Below are 18,621 nucleotides of genomic sequence, written 5' to 3' on the forward strand. Positions count from 1 at the left end.
GTTGTCAGGAAGCAGACACGCACCCTGAAGCCATGACCATGCACTTGGCACTTATCACTCAGGGCTCATTTGGTTATTTCTCTTTCCAGTAAGGAGCAGCAGGCTTTGGAAAGCAGCAGCACTGGCCCAGGCAGCTGAGATCTGCATTTCAAGTTCTGGGTCTGATACCTTGGTGCTTCAGTTTTGTTAGTTGCAAAATGGGACATTAAAATATTGTGAAGATCAAATGGATGAAGATATATGGATGAAGGCCCAGTCTCTGGGTCCCAGGCATTTCAGGTTCCATCAGCAAGAGCGGGGACTCTCCTGCCAATAGACGTGACATAGGTATTCTCGGGTAACTGAGTATTCAAAGAGAAAAACTTTCTAGTATACAACTCCTAGTGTGGTTGGATCTGGCAGAAATCTCAGAAAGTTAATGGGGGGAAGGGTATATTTCACCAAATCAAGGGAAGAAAACAAGGAAGAGAAGGATACAGGATCCAAGACACAGGGTAATCAACACAAGAGAGAGACGATGGGAACTTCTGGCTGACAGCCAGGCAGCAGCAGCTTAAAGAGAAACCAGTCCAGACTAGAACAGAAAGTTGGAGAGCTCTAGAAAGAATTTTTCCAGACAAAAAACAGAGAAAGACATGGTTAAATTATATGACCAGATTTTTTTTTACCATGTGAATAACTGTATTAAGAGGTGTTTTATAGCTCTATGTCATTCAAGGTATAAGGAGATTTGGGTGTCCTAGGACACCTCAACAAACAAGAGAAAGAATTATTATTTTGAGGGGGAAAAAAGTTACATAATGAAATTAACATACACTCTTGCTTTAGTACTCAATATCAACATTGTAATAATAATAAAAACATTAAGTATAGATTAAACCAAAATCTGAGATATGCACATAAAGGGAGGGTGGGTGATGGTAGTTAGGGTAAGTGAGCTAAAAGCCTCAATTTGCATAATAGTTAACAGACAATGTCTTGAATTCATGAACCGAGAGACAGTGGTAATGTATGTTATTCAGAAGGATGGCAGCAAATGCTAGAAGCAACAGCCAGAACAACTAAAAAGTGACAGCCTCCTAGGAGCAAGACAAGGAGATGGGGAGAAGGGACAAGGAGCCACTGGATACTCCTAAGTCTTTTAGCACTGTATATGACTTTCTAAACTATACAAACATGTACATAGACACATACATGTGTCTATGTATATATATATGTGTATGTATATATAACTAATGAAAAATTAAAAAGAATATAAAGCAAAAGGTACAGGTATGCCCATTCCCCAGTGAAATCCCATTCCTTCTCCCCTAAAAAAAAAAAAAATCCATTGCCATCAAGTCGATTCCAACTCATGGCGACCCCATGTGTTACAGAGTAGAACTGAACTCCATAGGGTTTTCTTGGCTGTAATCTTCAGAGAAGATCACCAGAGCTTTCTTCCACATGCTGCTGGGTGGGTTAGTAGCTGACAGCAAACAGTTTGCACCACCCAGGGATCTCCTTCTCCTCTCTTCTTGTTGTTGTGTTGTTGTTAGGTGCTGTCGAGTTGGTTCTGACTCATAGCGACCCTATGTACAGCAGAACAAAACACTGCCTGGTCCGGCGTCACCCTCATAATCACTGCTTTGTTTGAGCCCTCTTTTGCAGCCACTGTGCCAATCCACCTCGTTGAGGGTCTTCCTCTTTTTCACTGACCTACTTTACCAACCACGATGTCCTTCTCCATGGACTGCTCCTTCCTGATAATGTGTCCAAAGTACGTAAGACAAAGTCTTGCCACCCTCACTTCTAAGGAACATTCTGGTCGTACTTCTTCCAAGACAGATTTGTTGGTTCTTTTGTCAGTCCATGGTATATTCAATATTCTTCACCAACACCATAATTCAAAGACATCAATTCTTCTTTGGTCTTCCTTATTCATTGTCCAGCTTTCACATACATATGAGGCAATTGAAAATACTATGGCTTGGGTCAGGTGCACCTTAGTCCTCAAGGTGACAACTTTGCTTTTTAACACTTTAAAGAGGTCTTCTGCAGCAGACTTGCCCAATGCAATACGTTGTTTGATTTCTTGACTGCTGCTTCCATGGGTGTTGATTGTGGATCCAAGAAAAATGAAATCCTTGACAACTTCAATCTTTTCTCCATTTATCATGATGCTGCTTACTGGTCCAGTTGTGAAGATTTTTGTTTTCTTTATGTTGAGGTGTAATCCATATTGAAGGCTGTAGTCTGTGATCTTCATCAGTAAGTGCTTCAAGTCCTCTTCGCTTTCAGCAAGCAAGGTTGTGTCATCTGCACACTGCAGGTTGTTAATGAGTCTTCCACCAATCCTGATGCCCCGTCCTTCTTCATATAATCCAGCTTCTCAGATTATTTGCTCAGCATACAGATTGAATAGGTATGGTGAAAGGATACAACCCTGACACACACCTTTCTTGACTTCAAACCACGCAGCATCTCCTTGTTCCGTTCGAATGACTGCCCCTTGGTCTACGTACAGGTTCTGCGTGAGCACAATAAAGTGTTCTGGAATTCCCATTCTTCACAATATTATCCATAATTTGTTATGATCCACACAGGCGAATGCCTGTGCATAGTCGATAAAACACAGGTAAACATCTTTCTGGTATTCTCCACTTTCAGCCAAGATCCATCCGACATCAGCAATGACATCCCTTGTTCTACATCCTCTTCTGAATCCAGCTTGAATTTCTGGCAGTTCCCTGTTGGTGTACTGCTGCATCTGTTTTTGTATTATTTTCAGCATAATTTTACTTGCATATGCTATTAATGATATTGTTTGATAATTTATGCATCCATTGGATAACCTTTCTTTGGAATGGGCACACATATGGATCTCTTCCAGTCAGGTGGCCAGGTAGCTGTCTTCCAAATTTCTTGGCATAGAAGAGTGAGTGTTTCCAGTGTTGCATCTGTTTGTTGAAACATCTCAATTGGTATTCCATCAATTCCTGGAGTCTTGTTTTTTACCAGTGCCTTCAGTGCAGTGACACAGGTATTGTTCCTCCCTTAGGAACTATTAACGAGTATTTTGTGTCTGTATGTACCCACTCGTTTTTAATACAGATGTGGTGTTTTGTATCTTGCTTTCTTCCATTTAACAATGTATCTTGGACATCTTCTCCTATCAGTTAGAGCTCTGCCCCTCTTCCTTATAGCTACGTAGACTCCAACTCCATGGATATACCAGGATCAATTTGATTGTCTGGGAAAATATGTTTCTGAACATTAAGTCTGACCAATCAGAACCACCCAGATTAAAGAGTTCTAGGACGTATGACCACTGACTCTGCTTTCTACCCATCCACTCCCTAAAACTCTAACCCATATGAAACTATCCAGTTGTCTTGGATCTTTAGCAATTACAAACAATGTTACATTGAGCATCACTGTGTATATAACTTTGCACGTGTACACACATGTAACTGTGGGACAAATTTCAAAGTGAAATGTCCAGATCAGAGACTTAGTGGATCCTTATTTTGAACAGATAATGAAAAACTGGCCTCCAAAAAGATTGTCTCAATTACCCTACCATTAATAGCACGAAGGCGTACAGGTTTCCCCACATGGGGTATTTTTAAACGTTCTAATTTTTGCCAATCTGATAACAGAAAGTGATGATATTTAATTTACATTCTTTAAAAATAAGGTTGGTCAGCTTTTCATATGTTTACTATCCATTTGTCTTTCTCTGCGACCTGCTTGCTCATGTCCTTTGTCCATTTTCCTACAGGGCACTTTGTCTCTTGTCCTTTCATTTCTCCGTGTTCTGTGTATAATAAAGAATTACCCGCTGGTCTTTCATATATATATATATATATATATATTCTTTTTCCTGTTTGTCATCTATCTACTGATGCTATTGATTGTACTTCTTTCCATATACAAGTTTCTAGTATTTATGTAGTCAAAGCCGTCAATCTCTTTTTTTCCCCCTTAAGTCTTCTTAGATTTGTGACAAGATTGCAAAGGCCTTCTCTACTCAAAGATCATTTAAAAAGAAAATTACCCATTTTTCTCTAATAATTTTATGGAAAAGATTAATGCATATTACTGGAAAGCCTCTCACTCCCCACCCAACCCACCCCCAAAAGAAACATTCAGAAACCCAGCTTGGAATAACTCATTATGTGAATTACAAAACCCTGATTTTTTTTTTTTTAAAAACCTTTATGTTACATGTCTAAACTCCAAAGCTTAGGTTTAGGATAAGGAAGTATTTCATAGTGGGAAACTGCCCACTGACTGCAGCTAAGACAGGAGCCACTTCAAAAGATGTGCCTTTATTTAGCATTAACAGTACTAACAAATAGATGAACCAATAAGTCAGGACTAAATCTGGTCATCTCTTCTCAAAACAGACTGCCTGGTGTCAACCAAGAATAGGACGTACACATCCTCCTGACTCGGCCATCTGGCTGGCAGCCTGGAGGAGCATGCACCTGGCCCTACTCTGGCACAAGACCTGGCCACAAAAGAGCGGCCACCACAACTGACACTAAAATCTCCAGGACACTATTCCTCACCAGCCCCACAGTGACAGGGATGGGAATGTTTCCTTGAAGATCTTTTCCTAGATTTAACCCTCTGGCTTCCAGGACAGAGCAGCAGGGGAACAGGAGAAAAGGCCGTGGTGCATTATCATGTGATCCTTTAGCCATCAAAGTTGCGAAGGGCCTACTATGTGCCAGGCAGTATGCAAAGCAATGGGGTTCAAGATGGCCCCTGCCTTCTCAGACCTCACCACCTGGCAGGGCAGTGAACTCCACATGGAGTGGGCAGCGTACCAGCTCTAAGTCAGAGGCCAAGTCCCCAGGGGACCTTGCACAAGGGACTCCTCTCTCTGAACTCATTAGTCCTTGTGGCTGTTTCCTATCACTGTTATAACACATTACCACAAACCTGGTGACTTAAAACAACAACAATTTATTCTCATATCTCTGGAGATCAGAAGTCCTCAAATCAAGGTGTTGGCAAGGCTGCATTCCTTCTGGAGGATCCAGAAAAGGTTTCCTTGCTTTTTCCAGCTTCTAGGAGTCACCTGCATTCCTTGGCTTGTGGCCCCCCCTTCCTCCATCCTCCAGGCCAGCAGCATAGCCTCTTCAAATCAATCTCTCTCTCTGATCTCTGCTTCTACCATCACTGACTCTGACTCTCCTGCCTGCCTCTTATAAGGATCCTTGTGAATATAATCTCCCTATCTCAGGATCTTTAACTTAATCTCACCTGCAAAGTTCTTTTTGCCATGTTAGGTAACATAGTCAGTTTCTGGGAATTAGGGCATGACATCTTTGGGGGGCCATTATTCAGCCTACTACAGTCCTCATCTATGAGATGAGAATAATGGTAGTATCTAACTCAAAGGGTTGTTATGATGACTAAATAAGTGAACACATGAGCTGAGCTTAGAACAGTGCCTGGCACATAATAAATGTTAGCTACTATTATCACATAGTGTGAAGGGTTACAGGAGAGAGGGAAGTGTGACTAAGGGTATTGGGAGGACATACGCTAGAACCATGCATTCTGCCTGGGAGAAATCAAGGATGCCTTCCCCAAAGAGGTAACATACCAACATGGCCTAAGAAATGAGTAGGACTTGGAGGGGCTGAAAGAGCAAGCCCAGAGGGATAATTTCTAATTTTCTTTCACATTCTAACATCAACGTTAACATCTCATAAATCTTCTTTCTTTCCCAGGAAGCCACATCTGCTTTCAGACAGGAGCTGTGAGGTGATTTTTTTCTTTATTTATAAGAAAATATGCTCAGCTGAATTTCTGAGTCTCCCTTTAATAAACAATTCACAAACTTTTTCCCAGAAAACTATTTTTAGCAGAAAAGGGGATTTTAAAAAAAGAGCAGCAGCAGTTCTTATTTAAAAATCTGCCCTCAAAGCTTGAAAACAGATCTAAAAGTTTTGCCACCAACATGGCCCACCATCAGCGCAGCACCAAGAAGGCAAGCCCAGTCCACTCGGGGCCTCTGGGTTCCTACAGGTCCGCCTCTGCTTACCTCTATTCCCTGAAATGCTCCCAGCAAATAGCAGGTGAACTGAATAATCACTAGTAATGTTTTTCTCAAGTCTCCTTTCAGATATGATGGGCAACTGCAATAATTAACTGGCTGAAATACAGAAAAACGCCTCCACTTTCCCTCCACGGTAAACCTTCTTCCGTCTCCACAGCAATTGAGTAGGTGAGGGTCCGTGAATGCTGAGCTCCAGTGTTTCTGACTTGGGAGTTAATGTGCACTGAACCCAGAGCACGCTGGGGAGCTGGACCAAAGAAAATGGGGAACGTTTTTAGGTCACATGTAGGAGATATGTGTCCATAGCAATGCGTCCCCTCAGTATCAATTTTCCAATCGACTATAATCAAACACATAACAGTCACAGAAAACACACACTCTGGCTGCAATTTATGAGACTTTTTACTCAGCCACAAACACAGATTAACAGAATAAAAGGATCTATTACCCTCCTAAGCTGTCTTGTTGCTCTACGTCCATTTAGGCCAATCAGCTATAACCAGCCTGGCTCAAGATTAAGCCACAACAACAATCAGAAGAAGAAGGAAAAAAAAAGTTGCAGTGGAGTTGATTCTGACTCCTGGCCCTATGTGTGTCAGAGTAGAGCTGTTCCTCCATAGGGTTTTCAATGGCTGAGTTTTCAGAAGTAGATCATCAGGCCTTTCTTCCAAGGTGCCTCTGGGTAGACTGGAACCGCCAAGTTTTCAGGCAGCAGTCAAGCACGTTAACTGTATCTACCAGGGACACCTCAACAATAAGAAAAAAAAAAACAAACCTGTTGCCATCGAGTCGATTCCGATTCATAGCCACCCTATCGGACGGAGTAGAACGACCCTGTAGGGTTTCCAAGGAGTGGCTGGTGGATTTGAACTGCCGACCTTTTGGTTAGCAGCCGAGCTCTTAACTGCTGTGCCACCAGGGCTCCTCAACAATAAGGAACCCACTGCCATTAAGTCAATTCTGACTTATTGCAACCCGATTGGACAGAGTAGAACTGCCCTATAGAGTTTCCAAGGAGCAGCTGGTGGATTTGAACTGCTAACCTTTTAGTTAGCAGCCGAATGCTTAACCACTGTGCCACCAGGGCCCCCAACAATAAGAGGCACCCCCAAAAGGTTAAATACAGAAAGGGCATGCGTGTGACTCTGTTTAAAGGCTCTATGATACACTGAAGAAAAACAAATAAATGCAGCAATATCTAGGGTTCAACCAAAATTAATGGTATCATTATGCGATTCACACCCAGCCTTGTAAATGAGATATTAGAATTCCACACATGTTGTCCACCACCCCAGCAATCACTTAGGGTGAAGCTAAATCCACCTAACAGAACTGACTCAGCCACACATCCTCATGATGTGGATCATGAGCATGACGTGGGCACACCAAACAATTTCTCTTTTGTGGGCATTTATCTTTCCATTTAGATAACATGGGCCAAGGACTGTATTCTTCTTGAAGAAGAGAAACATACAAAATACCTATTTGTGGTGTCTACGGTTGGAAGAAATAGGATACGCTGAGTTTTCAACATGAAATAGAAGCTCAAAATTGGAAAATGAATATGAAATCAAAATTGTCTAAGATTGATCCTTGATACTGCAGATTTTGATGAGTAACTCCATGGTCTGATACACGAGTCAATGTGAGTGCACATTCATTATTGCAGACATTCCCTACGTCCACAAAAGCCTAGATGTACTGATGGAGGCATACAGGTTGAAAAGAGAGAACTCTGTATTATCCCTCTTATTTTCCTGTCTGCTCAAGTTCAGCACATACACTTTTTTAAAAAAAATTAGTAAGATCCTTGTTTTTAACCCCACAGTTCCTCTCTTGAAATAGGGAAAGCATCTGTTAAGCAGGAAGAGGCTTGCAGCTTTATTTATAAGATTATATTGAACACTACTACTTTAAAGCTGCATTCTAATTTATTTTCCTTGCAAATAGTCACTGCATGATTTTGCTCCATTTCAAAACAACATTATTATTGATTTAGCATCACTTGGCAAACAAAAAGAAAAAAGGTCTTTACCTTGCAGTCACAGACACCCATAGTGACAAGGGTATTTGAAAGGCTGATTTTACTCTTGAAATTGTGTGCCCAAGTACATACAGGGCAATTCACACTTTTCTCATGTAGAAAATGAGAATAGCAGTGTGCAGCTATAATGAGCCACATGGTGGATCTCTCACACTCTAGTTCAAGCACTGGGGTAATAAGAAGAAATAAAACACTAGAGAAATCACCAAACTTCACGTAGCTATTGGCTCTCACCTTCTCTCTAATCGATATTGTGGAGCACTTCTAAATGCAGATAAAACATACAGTATCATCTAGTGATAAAATCAGCTCAAAGTGCAGAATTTCGTTCAACTTCTCAGGTTGAACTGAGTATGCTAATCTCAGCACACAATCATCTTCTCCTGTTGTGCCATCAGCTCATCCTTGAAAATATCACTTACAATGTATACAAACAGTAGAGACCAAGGGCTCTTACCCTGGATGGACAAACACCTAAATTTAAAAACAGGCCAAGATCATGAACAGGTAAGTCACCAAAGAAGAACTACATATGGTCAACAGACAGATGAAAATATACTGAAACTTACTAGTAACCACAGATGCAAATATCAAACAATGAGATATATTTTGGGACACACCATGTTTAAGGTTGGTTCTACCCAGGGTTAGAAGGCAATTGAGCCTTCTCCTGTGCCATGGTAGAAATCTGAGTTGACACACTTTGGGGAAGACCAATTGGAAATATGGATTATAAACCTAAAAAAACAAACAAAAAAATAAGCAAAAATTAAAACAAACAACCAAACAACAATCGCGAAAAGAAAACCTGCTCATACGCTAACTCTACAGGTATTACCCTAGGGAAGTAATCGTAGATATGTTCAAAGGCAGAGTTAAAGCATGTTGACAATTTGTTCTTTGTAAGACAATTACTGCAATCTAAGATATTAACATTCGGGGTACAGGTTAAATGAACAAATGGCACCTGAAGTAGGGACCCTGTGTGTTCACACTCCCGTTACTGAGAGTAGCGGGGATCCTGGCAAGCCCTCAAGGCTCTGCAGAGGGGCTTCCTGTGGACAGCGGAGTTGAGAGGATGGGGTCTGGGCTCCCCACTCCTGTCTCAATGAAACAGCTCTGTTTTTATGTGTTCTGTCTTTGAGGAGAGGGCTCTGCAACTTTAAAAAGCTAGCCAAATATTACTACTGTTGTACAAACTTAACTGACCTTGTGTTAAAAATTGGTTATAAAACACTACCTACAGTATGATCCCACTTTTGTAGAAAAATAATGAGCATACATATTCATGGTTAAGAAAAGCAACTGGAAAGTTAAAAACTGAACTCTTAACCATGGTTACCTCTAGGTGTTGGGATTACAGATGATTTATTTTCATCTCTAGTTCCTTTCTTCATTTTAAGAAAGAAAATACCTGCGTTGGTGGTTAAAAAAAAATTAAGGGAATTCAAGACATTGGTTAAAGTGGAAAAGCAAAGGGGGTGACAAGAAACAATAGCTTAGGAAAGTTTCAAAGTTATTACCAACAATAAGAAAGTCCCTTCTGTTAAGACAGTACACAATACTGGGGAAGCCAGCACAACTTGTACAAGGAAAGGTTATGGAAGCTCCATAGACACATCCAAACTCCCTGAGGGACTGAATTGCTGGATGGAGGGCTGTGGGGACCATGGTCTCGGGGAACATCCAGCTCAATTGGCATAATACAGTTCATAAAGACAATGTTCTACATTCTACCTTGTTGAGTACCATCTGGGGTCTTAAAAGCCTGTGAGCAGCCATCTAAGATACTCCACTGGTCTCACCCCTTCGGGAGCAAGGGAGAATGAATTAAACAAGACACAAGGGAAAGATGAGTCCAAAGGACTAACGGACCACAACTACCACGGCCTCCACCAGACTGAGTCCAATACAACTAGATGGTGCCCAGCTACCACCACTGACTGCTCTGACAGAGATTACAACAGAGGGTCCCGGACACAGCTGGAGAAAAATGTAGAACGCAATTATAACTCACAAAAAAAAGACCAGATTTACCGGCCTGACAGAGACTGGAGAAACTCCGAGAGTACGGACCCCGGACACCCTTTTAGCTGAGTAATGAAGTCACTCCCGAGGTTCACTGCTCCGCCAAAGATTAGACAGGCCCATAAAACAAGACTAATGGGGCACAACAGTCCAGGGGCAAGGACTAGAAGGCAGGAGGGGACAGAGAGCTGGTAACAGGGAACCCAAGGTTGAGAAGGGACAGTGTTGACACGCCATGGGGTTGTCAACCAATGTCATAAAACAGTATGTGTACTGTTTAATGAGAAGCTATTTGTTCTGTAAACCTTCATCTAAAGTACAATAAAAAAAATAATAATTAAAATAAAAAAGTCAGTCCCTTCTGCTTCTGGGAGTGATGTTAGGAGAAATCCACTGCTAGCAGTGAGCTCAACCAGCCAAAGAGGACTCTTTCAATAGAGTTAACAGTCATCTCTAGCAGCTTTGGGAAGCCCTGTGACCCTCAGAGTAGAACCAAGGAAAAAAAGGAACCACAGGAAGAGAGGTCAAGGGGAAAGATATCAGTCAGAAAATTAAGGCCAAAGCAGCTCAGGGCCAGTTTTGAAAAATTCAAGGGGAAAATTCTAGACGTAATAAAGGATATTTCCCCAGCTTCCGGAGCCACCACCCACGGCACCCCCCCCCCACCCGTTTCCTCTCCTTTGCAACATAGAACACTGAACATGAAAATTAATGGGAGCTGTAATAATGACTCCCAGGGGGAATGGTTTCTGCACAAAAGAAAATCAAAGGAAGCATTTAGAATTCTGGGACTATCCCATGGAGATGGGTGAGGAAGATAGTAACGCAAAATGAGAACCACATGGGTGGTTTGTCACGGAGAAGCGTAGGCTGGAGGATGTAAGCCACAAATCTAACATTATTTCAAAACTTCTAGCTATCTCTTCCTCCTGATCTTCTCCCACCCCCACAACAGGTGTCACCATGAGGAAACCTCTTCACTATGTGGGGCTATGAGGCACACCTATTTGCTGTCTGCTCACAGCATTTTTGCACTGGCTAGGAATCAGATGTGGCACCAACCCAGCCCACTCTGCCTGGCAGAGTTCTTAGGGCAGCCCATTTACTTCAGGAGACAGACAAAGAGACAGATGCACAGACACAGACCTACAGACAGACACACACACACAGATGCACAACAGACTCACAGACATACAGATGGACACATAGATGGTTACATACCCATATACACAGGACAGACACATGCACAACAGATGGACATGGATCCACAGACAACAGGAACTCATAGACCCACAAACAGACACAGCTTCACAGACACAGATTAACAACAGACGCACAGGCAGACAGACACATGGAGAGACAGAGACACTCAGAAGGTGACCCAGGGCACAGGTAGCCTTAACAGCTAAGTTTTCATTCCTAGTTTCACCTCCAGCTCACTGAGACATCACTTATTTCAATGGCTTCTTTGTCCTAGATCACAACTCACTCTTTGGAGTTCCACCTCACTTCAAATTATTCAAGTTGGGCAGAAAATGTGTTTGTGTTTTTTCTAACTGTAAAGCCACAGGTTCGTGAGCCTACCTGAGTCATCCTGAAACCCGCATTCTCTCGTCTCGCTTCACAGTTGTCAGCTCACATCTCTGAACTCAAATGCGCACACACACACACACATCTATAAGAACCTTCTTTTTAGAACAGTTAAATGAACAGCCAGGGCTCTGGATTGGCGTTTCCTCCCCAGATCCCAGCTGACGGCGGCAGCAGCATATGCTTTGGGGAACAGCTCGTGTCCTGAGAACGTCCTGTCACTCAGTGCTACCCCTTCTGTAGAGAACGGAGTCACCAGCTGTTCCTGAGCATTCACAAATGTTCATGACTTGGGAAGGCAGAAACCTGGGAAATCAGTGACTTCACTGTCACCAAAGTCAAATGGTCCTCACGGCTAAAAAAAAAAAAATCACTCTGTCATCCTAACTGCAGGGGATCCTGTCTTTTTTGAGTGTTAGAGTCTAATTTTTATCTTTTTCCTCCTATCTTCTAGTACAAATAAAAGTATGCGATTTCCTACTCTGTAGTGTATGCTTGGAGCCTGGTGGTGCAGTGGTTAAGAGCTCAGCTGCTAACCAAAAGGTCAGCAGTTCGAATCCACCAGCTGCTCCTTGGAAATCCTATAGGGCAGTTCTACTCTGTCCTGTAGGGTCGCTATGAGTCAGAATCGATTCGACGGCAATGGGTTTGTTTGTTTTGTTTGTTTGTTTTTAGTGTATGCTTTTTTTCATCTTAACTTTTATAAACAAGCACTTAATCAAAGTAGATATAAATCTGTGTATATCCTTCAGTAATCTTCAGTGATGTTAACTTAGTTAACTTTTAAGACACTTGTGGAATTTCTAGTTTATACCGTCTTCCTCAAATCTATTAACACAGAAAAATGAATCTTCATTTTCACATTTTAAAAACTATCTCAAATTATAGATAAATCTAAAAGGTTTGACTAGAAAAAAAAAATAAACACAACAGCCATCCTAATTTACAAAGCTGGACCCCAAAATCCAGCCAGGCCTCCTAAGAGACCATTGAGCATCAGCCCACCAAGGATTCTGAGGCGTGAGGGAGACAAGTGAAGCTAACAGCTGAACAGTGGTTCCCCTCACCCCCTCCCCTTCTCTGTTTAGTAGCGTCGCAAATAATTTTCACAAAGTATTTGTCAGCAGTTCCCACAGCCCAGTCTGTGGAAATTCCATCTGCGGCCTGACATTAGGGGATTTTATCGGACTTGAGAGCAGAAGTGCTCCAACTTGAGGTAAATCTCTCCGTAGGTCTTCAAAAATACACTAAAAAAAGTACTGGAATCAATGCTCAACAACACTACTACCATTCCCGTCAGCTTCCCTGAGGGAAAGCACCACATTACCCTGAAAAGCTCCCAAATACTCCAGGAAAGCTGATGACTTCACAGAACTAGTGAAGTTGTTCTTCTCTTTCATACTCAATTGGCTTCTAAACAATCTACATATTGGGTGGGCTGGATTCTCTTCAATTAACTGTTCTTACGCAGCGTACTGATTAAGAGCTACAGCTGCTAACCAAAAGGTCGGCAGTTCAAATCCACCAGGCGCTCCTTGGAAACCCTACAGGGCAGTTCTACCCTGTCCTATAGGGTCACTATGAGTTGCAATTGACTCAACAGCAATGGTTTTTTGTTGGTTTTTTTTTTTTTTTGGTATTTAACCTGTAGTCTTTTCTAGAAGGTTTAACTTCACATATTTTCAACTACTGATTTAAACATCATGCCTCCTTCAATGTCCCTCATGAAATATTAGCACTATATCTTAAACTGACATACCTGCTTACTCTAAACCATTCATTACCAGGGAAAATTGAGTGTAACCATTAACTCTAAATGGAGGAATTAGTCATATTAATCAAGTGTAGACTCCAGTCCATTAATAAACCACACAACAAATGCGTCCTTGGCCTAGCCGGAATACCGGACCTCTGAGGCTACCATTCGACATTACACGTACCTCTATATCATGTTTATTCATCTTTTTCAGAATATTCCCCCCAATTCATGCTTCTTAATGATCCAAAGGCACTAAAGATATGGCTTCAGTGGCCTTAAAGAAAATTATCTTCTCAATTACAGCCAGGAAAATACTTTAGCAGCTGTGTTTTCACTGAGACAGCCATAATATGGCAAGATTTGCAAGCTACTTCACATTTATTATCCCCCATTGATATTTAAGAATTTTACTCTCAAGTACGGCAGTCTAATTTGCCACTTGCAAACTGGTAAAAATAAGATGGTGTCCTTAGCCCACAGTGTCCACAGGGAACTCAACTGATATTTAGCATGACTCCAACAGCCCAAAAGAGGATGGAGCATACCAAGAGCTCATCCCCTCAAAAAGATTTCGCTGCTTACATTAACTTTCAGGAAATAAAGACCCCGGAAGATACTTTCTTCAAAATGACATAAAGCTGGAACTCTCAAAATAACATTTATAACTGTACACATTTCCACTTATGAGATGGAATTGCCCCTCTGCTGTTGGAGGGAAGCTGATACAGATATGCTTGGGGGCTTGGGCCTGTATTTTTGCTTAGGTGGCCTAAACCAGTTGCCACTGAGTCGACTCCAGCTCATGGTGATCCCACGTGTGTCAGAGTAGAACTGTGCTCCATAGGATTTTCAATGGCTGATTTTTCAGAAGTGGATGGCCAGGCCTTTTTTCCAAGGGGCCTCTGGGTGGACTCAAACCGTCAACCTTCCGGTTAGCAGCTGAGCACATTAACTATTCGCTTAGCAGGGCCTAAAAGAAGATTCTGGGGAGGAATGAAAACAGGAGAGAAATACTGTCTTAAAAATGCAACTCTCTGGAGCCAATTCCCAAAAAGAGTGGGTAGGGGAATGAGGTGTCCATGAGGCAGTGATGCCCTTGGCCAACAAACAATAAAATTAAGTTGTCAATCTAGCTTGAATCCTTGACTCTTGAAGACACTTCTTCTCTTAGTTTTCACGGAAGCCCTCGCCGTCCTGAATATTTTAATGTACCTCTGATTTGTACCAACTCACCAACCGCCTGCTGCTCCAATTTGTGCTGTCTGAAACAGCACACAGCCACCACCGAGAGTGGAAAAGACCCATTAAGAAATCCCTGAGCATTCATCAAGACCAAGCTAAGTCGAGATTCCATTCATCTCCCCTAACCCTCTCCAGTGCCTGTTAGCTGTCCTTAAGCCTTTGGGAGTAAAAGGAAAAGATAAGCTTTCTGGGCCTCCAGAGGACAACACAATTTGAGAAAACACAGCCCACTACCCATTTCACTAATGACTGCAGCTAATGCCAACAACAGCCTAGGGCTGGGTGCTACAAAGTCAGGTAGGAGAGGTGACGGGGACAGAGCCTGCTGTGACTGGAGTCCTTCTAGGAGATGCTGCCCAGCCCTAACCAAAGGGGAAAATCCCACAGGGGAGGAGAGGAAGTTGACAGAAAGATCTGGGACTGAAAGGTTATAATGTTCAGTACAGCTCTGTTGCCAGTCAAATTACAAGGGTATACTGCACCCCAAGGCTCGAGAGTACCCCAACACCTGTGGGCGACCTGGCTCTAGCTCCCATAAGGCCCTAAGGAACTGGGGCTCCTATTCTTGTCCCTAGAGTTCCCTATTTCCTTAAATGACTCAATAACCCCACCCTACCCCTACTACTTGAAGTAATCTGAATGAGTTGCTGTCCTTATACTCTGAAGGGCCTCATTCATTAGTTCAGTGAATAGCAACTGAGCAAGCACACCTGGAGCAAGGTGCTGCATCTAGATGTCTAGACCGGAACCCTGGCTTCCAGAACTTCCAACACATCAGCCCTCTAGCACCTTGCTTCACCCACTTGGAAGTGATTTTAGGGAAAGAGGGGCGACGAAGGGAGGTCCAGAGTAGTGGTGCTCAAAGTGAGGTTCTGAACCAGCAGCATCAGCAGGGAACCTACTAGAAATGCAGAGTCTCAAGCCCTACCCCAGACCTACTCAATCAGAAACTCTGGGGGTGGGGCCCAGGCATCTGTGTTTGAACAGCGCTCCTGGCGGTTCTAATGCCTGCTCTGGTGTGAGAGCCAGTGTTGCCCTCGCAGGGAGTTTATAGGATGGCCCGAGATCCTCTGAAGCACTGGCTGGATCTGAACCCTCAGGAGTGAGCAATTAAGTGGAGGGAGGGATTCTTCCAGAACCTACTCCTCCCTGTCCCCCACTCCCAGGAAACAAGAAGAGCTGGTTCTTTTCAGGAATTATGAACAGCAGTGTAAAGCTCAGAGCCTATGGCAGTACAGAGAAAGGAACAGAAGTCAGGCTCCCCTTCTTGGACACACCTAATGAGCCTGGGCCAACAAGAGGAAACTAGGCAAGTCCTCATCCCCCCGCATACTGCCCAAAGACCCAGGAACAAGGGAGACTGGTAACTATTTAAGAGACTATGATCCTTGTGAACAGTGGGAAAACAGTAGGAAGCCCAGTCAGTGTCTGAGGAAGATACCATCACTCCCAAAACCACTGCCTCTAACCTAAGAGGAGTAGTGAGCTCTAGATTGTTTCAGCACAGGTGCTTCCAGGAGTGACATGCTGGACTGACTATAAGGGCAGAACTGACTAATGGAGACTAAAAGGTGAAATGAGAATGGGATGACAACAGATGACAAAGTTACCGTACACAGGTCCAGTATTTTGTCCCCTTCTACTACAATGCTGCTTAGTGCCAGCCTGTACTGCACTTCTTGGTGCTATTTCATTCATTTAATGGATTTAATGCTCAAGAAGATGGCCGTGAGAGTGCAAGTTCCTATATCTCACGCTGGGGTCCAGATTTACCATTATCTTCTCAGCTTTAGGTCCAGTTTCCAGGAAAACAGTGCTTTCACATATGCACTTTCTAAATTTTAGCAGTATATCTATAATTATTCCCCTAGGATCAATTCCTAAAAGTGGAATTACTGGCACAGTGGATATGAAACTATGCACAAAGATTTGCATATAAAGGTAATCATTGCAGTTTAATTTTTCCAGAGCAAAAAAGATGGGAAACCTGATGTCTATCATGAAGAAATTGGTTAAATAAATTGAGGTATATTCTTACAATGGGATTTCAAATGTTCTCAGAACAGATTTAATAATTTCTGGGAAATGCTCATAATATACTCAGTGGACAAAGGATCAATATAGTAGATATCAGTGCTTCTGAAAGCACAATGTGCCTGAGAATCACCAGGTGGATCATGTGAAAAAAGCAGATTTGGTCTGGGGTGGGGGCTGGGACTGGGCATTTCTAAAGAGCTCCCAGGTGATGGGATTGTATTTCTCTATTTTACAATCAGGGGAAAAAATATATTTTTAAGTTTTAAACAAAACTTTATATGAAACATCCAGAAAAGACAGATCTATAGAGACAGAAAGTAGATTAGTGGCTGGCTGGGTTAGAAAAAGGAGCTCTGGTTGCACAATGGTTAAGGCGATCGACTACTAACTAAAAGGCTGGCAGTTCGAAACCACCAGCAGCTCCACAGTAGAAAGATGTAGCAGTGTGCTTCCATAGAGATTTACAGCCTTGGAAACCCTATGGGGTCGCTATGAGTCAGAATCGACTCAACAGCAGTAGGTTTGGGGTGGGGTAGAAATGAGGATTAACCATAAATGGGCATGAAGGATCTTACTGGGGTAATAAAAATGTTCTAGAATATTTTATGGCCATGATTGCAAAACTGGGTAAAATTACTAAAAATCACTGAATTGTGCATTTGAAATGAGTGTATTATATGACATGTAAAACATGTCTCAATAAAGTTATCTTTTAAAACAAGATAAAAAAGACCAGGCAGATTTAAAAAAAAACAATCAATCAAACAGAACTTCTAAACATAAAAAAAATTGTTTAATTATAATAATAAAATAAGTAAAATTCTGAAGCAGGAGGACACTGGCTGCTTTAAAGTGCTACCAAGGAAAGATCTGTCACTCTGGTTACATGTCACAGGCCTCCAGTGCGGTTCCTGCTGGGCCTCACCCAGACCTGGTACTCCGACTATAGTGGGTTGAATGGTGGCCCCAAAAAAATATGTCAGCAACCTCATTCCCAGAACCTGTGACTGTGACCTAATCTGGAGAAAGGGTCTTTGCGGATGTAACAAAGTTAAGGATCTTGAGATGAAAAGACCATCCTGGATTATCCAGGTGGGCCCTAAATTCAACGACAAGTGTCCATGTAGGAGACATACAGAGAAAACAGACACAGAAGTAACGAGAAGACTGAGGCAGAGAGTGGAGCTAAGCAGCCACAAGCCAAGGAAACCAAGGAATGCCAACAGCCACCCGAAGCTGGAAGAGGCAGATAGCTCCTCCCCTAGAGGCTCCAGAGGAGAGCCACCCTGCTGACGCCTTCATTTCAGACATGGCCTCCAGAACTGTGAAAGAATAAACTGCTGTTGTTTTAAGCCACCTAGTTTGTGGTGATTTGTTGCAGCAGCCCTAGAACAAATTCACCACCAGTGGGGCATCCAGGGCTGGTTACGCTTGTAGCCCTGCCCCTGAGGGCTGGCTGCAAGCCTCACTTGAGACCCCAGTCACCAGCGCAAGCCAGCCGGAGACAAGCCAGTCTTGATGGGGTATGGGGAAGGGGAAAGGAAGGCCTTTTATACGCGCATACACATATACACAACACAGACATACATGTATGTATACACACACACACACACACACACACACACACACACACACACACACACACACACACACACACGAAGTCCATGTCATGTTTTTCTAGACAGGATCCTTCTGGAAACACCTAGTGACATTCTAAGGGATATCAACTAATTAAAAGGGCATTTGAAAGAATGCTTCTCCTCAGTACAGCTGCTCTTTGCTATTATCTTGTCACCACTCTGACAGGTCACAGTGTACAGGGATCCTTGCTCGTCACTATATGAGGCTCTTTCAGACAGATCT

At 42.7% G+C, this 18,621-nt stretch overlaps 1 protein-coding gene across 6 annotated transcripts in view; it reads right to left on the bottom strand.

Moving 5' to 3' along the window:
• SH3KBP1 (SH3 domain containing kinase binding protein 1) overlaps positions 1-18,621 on the bottom strand; it is a 407,394-nt gene that overhangs the window by 248,036 nt on the left and 140,737 nt on the right. The gene's annotated exons all lie outside the window — the stretch shown is intronic.

The sequence above is a fragment of the Trichechus manatus genome, unplaced genomic scaffold (assembly GCF_000243295.1).
Source record: "Trichechus manatus latirostris isolate Lorelei unplaced genomic scaffold, TriManLat1.0 scaffold00100, whole genome shotgun sequence".
NCBI lineage: Eukaryota > Metazoa > Chordata > Mammalia > Sirenia > Trichechidae > Trichechus > Trichechus manatus.